At 50.9% G+C, this 7,871-nt stretch overlaps 1 non-coding gene across 1 annotated transcript; it reads right to left on the reverse strand.

The window, feature by feature from the left end:
* Positions 1-1,861: 1,861 nt before the first annotated feature.
* On the reverse strand, positions 1,862-1,935 carry Trnas-uga. Its single transcript has one exon. It is a non-coding gene; the product is annotated as a tRNA-Ser (tRNA).
* Positions 1,936-7,871: the final 5,936 nt, after the last annotated feature.

The following is a 7,871-nucleotide window of genomic DNA, read 5'->3' on the forward strand; positions in this document are numbered from 1 at the left end:
TCACTCTGCAGCGGAGTGTGCGCTGATATGAAACTTCCTGGCAGATTAAAACTGTGTGCCCGACCGAGACTCGAACTCGGGACCTTTGCCTTTCACGGGCAAGTGCTCTACCATCTGAGCTACCGATGCACGACTCACGCCCGGTACTCACAGCTTTATTTCTGCCAGTACCTCGTCTCCTACCTTCCAAACTTTACAGAAGCTCTCCTGCGAACCTTGCAGAACTAGCACTCCTGAAAGAAAGGATATTGCGGAGACATGGCTTAGCCACAGCCTGGGGGATGTTTCCAGAATGAGATTTTCACTCTGCAGCGGAGTGTGCGCTGATATGAAACTTCCTGGCAGATTAAAACTGTGTGCCCGACCGAGACTCGAACTCGGGACCTTTGCCTTTCACGGGCAAGTGCTCTACCATCTGAGCTACCGATGCACGACTCACGCCCGGTACTCACAGCTTTATTTCTGCCAGTACCTCGTCTCCTACCTTCCATACTTTGCAGAAGCACTCCTGCGAACCTTGCAGAACTAGCACTCCTGAAAGAAAGGATATTGCGGAGACATGGCTTAGCCACAGCCTGGGGGATGTTTCCAGAATGAGATTTCAACTCTGCAGCGGAGTGAGCGCTGATATGAAACTTCCTGGCAGATTAAAACTGTGTGCCCGACCGAGACTCGAACTCGGGACCTTTGCCTTTCACGGGCAAGTGCTCTACCATCTGAGCTACCGATGCACGACTCACGCCCGGTACTCACAGCTTTATTTCTGCCAGTACCTCGTCTCCTACCTTCCAAACTTTACAGAAGCTCTCCTGCGAACCTTGCAGAACTAGCACTCCTGAAAGAAAGGATATTGCGGAGACATGGCTTAGCCACAGCCTGGGGGATGTTTCCAGAATGAGATTTTCACTCTGCAGCGGAGTGTGCGCTGATATGAAACTTCCTGGCAGATTAAAACTGTGTGCCCGACCGAGACTCGAACTCGGGACCTTTGCCTTTCACGGGCAAGTGCTCTAACATCTGAGCTACCGATGCACGACTCACGCCCGGTACTCACAGCTTTATTTCTGCCAGTACCTCGTCTCCTACCTTCCAAACTTTACAGATGCTCTCCTGCGAACCTTGCAGAACTACCACTCCTGAAAGAAAGGATATTGCGGAGACATGGCTTAGCCACAGCCTGGGGGATGTTTCCAGAATGAGATTTTCACTCTGCAGCGGAGTGTGCGCTGATATGAAACTTCCTGGCAGATTAAAACTGTGTGCCCGACCGAGACTCGAACTCGGGACCTTTGCCTTTCACGGGCAAGTGCTCTACCATCTGAGCTACCGATGCACGACTCACGCCCGGTACTCACAGCTTTATTTCTGCCAGTACCTCGTCTCCTACCTTCCAAACTTTACAGAAGCTCTCCTGCGAACCTTGCAGAACTAGCACTCCTGAAAGAAAGGATATTGCGGAGACATGGCTTAGCCACAGCCTGGGGGATGTTTCCAGAATGAGATTTTCACTCTGCAGCGGAGTGTGCGCTGATATGAAACTTCCTGGCAGATTAAAACTGTGTGCCCGACCGAGACTCGAACTCGGGACCTTTGCCTTTCACGGGCAAGTGCTCTACCATCTGAGCTACCGATGCACGACTCACGCCCGGTACTCACAGCTTTATTTCTGCCAGTACCTCGTCTCCTACCTTCCAAACTTTACAGAAGCTCTCCTGCGAACCTTGCAGAACTAGCACTCCTGAAAGAAAGGATATTGCGGAGACATGGCTTAGCCACAGCCTGGGGGATGTTTCCAGAATGAGATTTTCACTCTGCAGCGGAGTGTTCGCTGATATGAAACTTCCTGGCAGATTAAAACTGTGTGCCCGACCGAGACTCGAACTCGGGACCTCTGCCTTTCACGGGCAGTGCTCTACCATCTGAGCTACCGATGCACGACTCACGCCCGGTACTCACAGCTTTATTTATGCCAGTACCTCGTCTCCTACCTTCCAAACTTTACAGAAGCTCTCCTGCGAACCTTGCAGAACTAGCACTCCTGAAAGAAAGGATATTGCGGAGACATGGCTTAGCCACAGCCTGGGGGATGTTTCCAGAATGAGATTTTCACTCTGCAGCGGAGTGTGCGCTGATATGAAACTTCCTGGCAGATTAAAACTGTGTGCCCGACCGAGACTCGAACTCGGGACCTTTGCCTTTCACGGGCAAGTGCTCTACCATCTGAGCTACCGATGCACGACTCACGCCCGGTACTCACAGCTTTATTTCTGCCAGTACCTCGTCTCCTACCTTCCAAACTATACAGATGCTCTCCTGCGAACCTTGCAGAACTAGCACTCCTGAAAGAAAGGATATTGCGGAGACATGGCTTAGCCACAGCCTGGGGGATGTTTCCAGAATGAGATTTTCACTCTGCAGCGGAGTGTGCGCTGATATGAAACTTCCTGGCAGATTAAAACTGTGTGCCCGACCGAGACTCGAACTCGGGACCTTTGCCTTTCACGGGCAAGTGCTCTACCATCTGAGCTACCGATGCACGACTCACGCCCGGTACTCACAGCTTTATTTCTGCCAGTACCTCGTCTCCTACCTTCCAAACTTTACAGAAGCTCTCCTGCGAACCTTGCAGAACTAGCAGAAATAAAGCTGTGAGTACCGGGCGTGAGTCGTGCATCGGTAGCTCAGATGGTAGAGCACTTGCCCGTGAAAGGCAAAGGTCCCGAGTTCGAGTCTCGGTCGGGCACACAGTTTTAATCTGCCAGGAAGTTTCATATCAGCGCACACTCCGCTGCAGAGTGAAAATCTCATTCTGGAAACATCCCCCAGGCTGTGGCTAAGCCATGTCTCCGCAATATCCTTTCTTTCAGGAGTGCTAGTTCTGCAAGGTTCGCAGGAGAGCTTCTGTAAAGTTTGGAAGGTAGGAGACGAGGTACTGGCAGAAATAAAGCTGTGAGTACCGGGCGTGAGTCGTGCATCGGTAGCTCAGATGGTAGAGCACTTGCCCGTGAAAGGCAAAGGTCCCGAGTTCGAGTCTCGGTCGGGCACACAGTTTTAATCTGCCAGGAAGTTTCATATCAGCGCACACTCCGCTGCAGAGTGAAAATCTCATTCTGGAAACATCCCCCAGGCTGTGGCTAAGCCATGTCTCCGCAATATCCTTTCTTTCAGGAGTGCTAGTTCTGCAAGGTTCGCAGGAGAGCTTCTGTAAAGTTTGGAAGGTAGGAGACGAGGTACTGGCAGAAATAAAGCTGTGAGTACCGGGCGTGAGTCGTGCATCGGTAGCTCAGATGGTAGAGCACTTGCCCGTGAAAGGCAAAGGTCCCGAGTTCGAGTCTCGGACGGGCACACAGTTTTAATCTGCCAGGAAGTTTCATATCAGCGCACACTCCGCTGCAGAGTGAAAATCTCATTCTGGAAACATCCCCCAGGCTGTGGCTAAGCCATGTCTCCGCAATATCCTTTCTTTCAGGAGTGGTAGTTCTGCAAGGTTCGCAGGAGAGCTTCTGTAAAGTTTGGAAGGTAGGAGACGAGGTACTGGCAGAAATAAAGCTGTGAGTACCGGGCGTGAGTCGTGCATCGGTAGCTCAGATGGTAGAGCACTTGCCCGTGAAAGGCAAAGGTCCCGAGTTCGAGTCTCGGTCGGGCACACAGTTTTAATCTGCCAGGAAGTTTCATATCAGCGCACACACCGCTGCAGAGTGAAAATCTCATTCTGGAAACATCCCCCAGGCTGTGGCTAAGCCATGTCTCCGCAATATCCTTTCTTTCAGGAGTGCTAGTTCTGCAAGGTTCGCAGGAGAGCTTCTGTAAAGTTTGGAAGGTAGGAGACGAAGTACTGGCAGAAATAAAGCTGTGAGTACCGGGCGTGAGTCGTGCATCGGTAGCTCAGATGGTAGAGCACTTGCCCGTGAAAGGCAAAGGTCCCGAGTTCGAGTCTCGGTCGGGCACACAGTTTTAATCTGCCAGGAAGTTTCATATCAGCGCACACTCCGCTGCAGAGTGAAAATCTCATTCTGGAAACATCCCCCAGGCTGTGGCTAAGCCATGTCTCCGCAATATCCTTTCTTTCAGGAGTGCTAGTTCTGCAAGGTTCGCAGGAGAGCTTCTGTAAAGTTTGGAAGGTAGGAGACGAGGTACTGGCAGAAATAAAGCTGTGAGTACCGGGCGTGAGTCGTGCATCGGTAGCTCAGATGGTAGAGCACTTGCCCGTGAAAGGCAAAGGTCCCGAGTTCGAGTCTCGGTCGGGCACACAGTTTTAATCTGCCAGGAAGTTTCATATCAGCGCACACTCCGCTGCAGAGTGAAAATCTCATTCTGGAAACTTCCCCCACTCTGTGGCTAAGCCATGTCTCCGAAATATCCTTTCTTTCAGGAGTGCTAGTTCTGCAAGGTTCGCAGGAGAGCTTCTGTAAAGTTTGGAAGGTAGGAGACGAGGTACTGGCAGAAATAAAGCTGTGAGTACCGGGCGTGAGTGGTGCATCGGTAGCTCAGATGGTAGAGCACTTGCCCGTGAAAGGCAAAGGTCCCGAGTTCGAGTCTCGGTCGGGCACACAGTTTTAATCTGCCAGGAAGTTTCATATCAGCGCACACTCCGCTGCAGAGTGAAAATCTCATTCTGGAAACATCCCCCAGGCTGTGGGTAAGCCATGTCTCCGCAATATCCTTTCTTTCAGGAGTGCTAGTTCTGCAAGGTTCGCAGGAGAGCTTCTGTAAAGTTTGGAAGGTAGGAGACGAGGTACTGGCAGAAATAAAGCTGTGAGTACCGGGCGTGAGTCGTGCATCGGTAGCTCAGATGGTAGAGCACTTGCCCGTGAAAGGCAAAGGTCCCGAGATCGAGTCTCGGTCGGGCACACAGTTTTAATCTGCCAGGAAGTTTCATATCAGCGCACACTCCGCTGCAGAGTGAAAATCTCATTCTGGAAACATCCCCCAGGCTGTGGCTAAGCCATGTCTCCGCAATATCCTTTCTTTCAGGAGTGCTAGTTCTGCAAGGTTCGCAGGAGAGCTTCTGTAAAGTTTGCAAGGTAGGAGACGAGGTACTGGCAGAAATAAACCTGTGAGTACCGGGCGTGAGTCGTGCATCGGTAACTCAGATGGTAGAGCACTTGCCCGTGAAAGGCAAAGGTCCCGAGTTCGAGTCTCGGTCGGGCACACAGTTTTAATCTGCCAGGAAGTTTCATATCAGCGCACACTCCGCTGCAGAGTGAAAATCTCATTCTGGAAACATCCCCCAGGCTGTGGCTAAGCCATGTCTCCGCAATATCCTTTCTTTCAGGAGTGCTAGTTCTGCAAGGTTCGCAGGAGAGCTTCTGTAAAGTTTGGAAGGTAGGAGACGAGGTACTGGCAGAAATAAAGCTGTGAGTACCGGGCGTGAGTCGTGCATCGGTAGCTCAGATGGTAGAGCACTTGCCCGTGAAAGGCAAAGGTCCCGAGTTCGAGTCTCAGTCGGGCACACAGTTTTAATCTGCCAGGAAGTTTCATATCAGCGCACACTCTGCTGCAGAGTGAAAATCTCATTCTGGAAACATCCCCCAGGCTGTGGCTAAGACATGTCTCCGCAATATCCTTTCTTTCAGGAGTGCTAGTTCTGCAAGGTTCGCAGGAGAGCTTCTGTAAAGTTTGGAAGGTAGGAGACGAGGTACTGGCAGAAATAAAGCTGTGAGTACCGGGCGTGAGTCGTGCATCGGTAGCTCAGATGGTAGAGCACTTGCCCGTGAAAGGCAAAGGTCCCGAGTTCGAGTCTCGGTCGGGCACACAGTTTTAATCTGCCAGGAAGTTTCATATCAGCGCACACTCCGCTGCAGAGTGAAAATCTCATTCTGGAAACATCCCCCAGGCTGTGGCTAAGCCATGTCTCCGCAATATCCTTTCTTTCAGGAGTGGTAGTTCTGCAAGGTTCGCAGGAGAGCTTCTGTAAAGTTTGGAAGGTAGGAGACGAGGTACTGGCAGAAATAAAGCTGTGAGTACCGGGCGTGAGTCGTGCATCGGTAGTTCAGATGGTAGAGCACTTGCCCGTGAAAGGCAAAGGTCCCGAGTTCGAGTCTCGGTCGGGCACACAGTTTTAATCTGCCAGGAAGTTTCATATCAGCGCACACTTCGCTGCAGAGTGAAAATCTCATTCTGGAAACATCCCCCAGGCTGTGGCTAAGCCATGTCTCCGCAATATCCTTTCTTTCAGGAGTGCTAGTTCTGCAAGGTTCGCAGGAGAGCTTCTGTAAAGTTTGGAAGGTAGGAGACGAGGTACTGGCAGAAATAAAGCTGTGAGTACCGGGCGTGAGTCGTGCATCGGTAGCTCAGATGGTAGAGCACTTGCCCGTGAAAGGCAAAGGTCCCGAGTTCGAGTCTCGGTCGGGCACACAGTTTTAATCTGCCAGGAAGTTTCATATCAGCGCACACTCCGCTGCAGAGTGAAAATCTCATTCTGGAAACATCCCCCAGGCTGTGGCTAAGCCATGTCTCCGCAATATCCTTTCTTTCAGGAGTGGTAGTTCTGCAAGGTTCGCAGGAGAGCTTCTGCAAAGTTTGGAAGGTAGGAGACGAGGTACTGGCAGAAATAAAGCTGTGAGTACCGGGCGTGAGTCGTGCATCGGTAGCTCAGATGGTAGAGCACTTGCCCGTGAAAGGCAAAGGTCCCGAGTTCGAGTGTCGGTCGGGCACACAGTTTTAATCTGCCAGGAAGTTTCATATCAGCGCACACTCCGCTGCAGAGTGAAAATCTCATTCTGGAAACATCCCCCAGGCTGTGGCTAAGCCATGTCTCCGCAATATCCTTTCTTTCAGGAGTGCTAGTTCTGCAAGGTTCGCAGGAGAGCTTCTGTAAAGTTTGGAAGGTAGGAGACGAGGTACTGGCAGAAATAAAGCTGTGAGTACCGGGCGTGAGTCGTGCATCGGTAGCTCAGATGGTAGAGCACTTGCCCGTGAAAGGCAAAGGTCCCGAGTTCGAGTCTCGGTCGGGCACACAGTTTTAATCTGCCAGGAAGTTTCATATCAGCGCACACTCCGCTGCAGAGTGAAAATCTCATTCTGGAAACATCCCCCAGGCTGTGGCTAAGCCATGTCTCCGCAATATCCTTTCTTTCAGGAGTGCTAGTTCTGCAAGGTTCGCAGGAGAGCTTCTGTAAAGTTTGGAAGGTAGGAGACGAGGTACTGGCAGAAATAAAGCTGTGAGTACCGGGCGTGAGTCGTGCATCGGTAGCTCAGATGGTAGAGCACTTGCCCGTGAAAGGCAAAGGTCCCGAGTTCGAGTCTCGGTCGGGCACACAGTTTTAATCTGCCAGGAAGTTTCATATCAGCGCACACTCCGCTGCAGAGTGAAAATCTCATTCTGGAAACATCCCCCAGGCTGTGGCTAAGCCATGTCTCCGCAATATCCTTTCTTTCAGGAGTGCTAGTTCTGCAAGGTTCGCAGGAGAGCTTCTGTAAATTTTGGAAGGTAGGAGACGAGGTACTCGCAGAAATAAAGCTGTGAGTACCGGGCGTGAGTCGTGCATCGGTAGCTCAGATGGTAGAGCACTTGCCCGTGAAAGGCAAAGGTCCCGAGTTCGAGTCTCGGTCAGGCACACAGTTTTAATCTGCCAGGAAGTTTCATATCAGCGCACACTCCGCTGCAGAGTGAAAATCTCATTCTGGAAACTGAGTCTTGTTACTGTCTATGTTTTGAACCATTCATGTGACATAGTTATAAATTCCGATGCTTCACTTCAGGTTTTCTGTATCCCTCTGACCTTCTTATTGACGATGAAACACAGAAATTTTAACGGAATTAAATACAAGGGACACAATTCCGACTTAAGTACAAGAAAACTGACTCTTGTTACTGTCTATGTTTTGAACCATTTCTGTGACACTAGTTATAGATTCCGATGCTTCAC

This window comes from Schistocerca americana, chromosome 7 (assembly GCF_021461395.2).
Source record: "Schistocerca americana isolate TAMUIC-IGC-003095 chromosome 7, iqSchAmer2.1, whole genome shotgun sequence".
Lineage (NCBI taxonomy): Eukaryota > Metazoa > Arthropoda > Insecta > Orthoptera > Acrididae > Schistocerca > Schistocerca americana.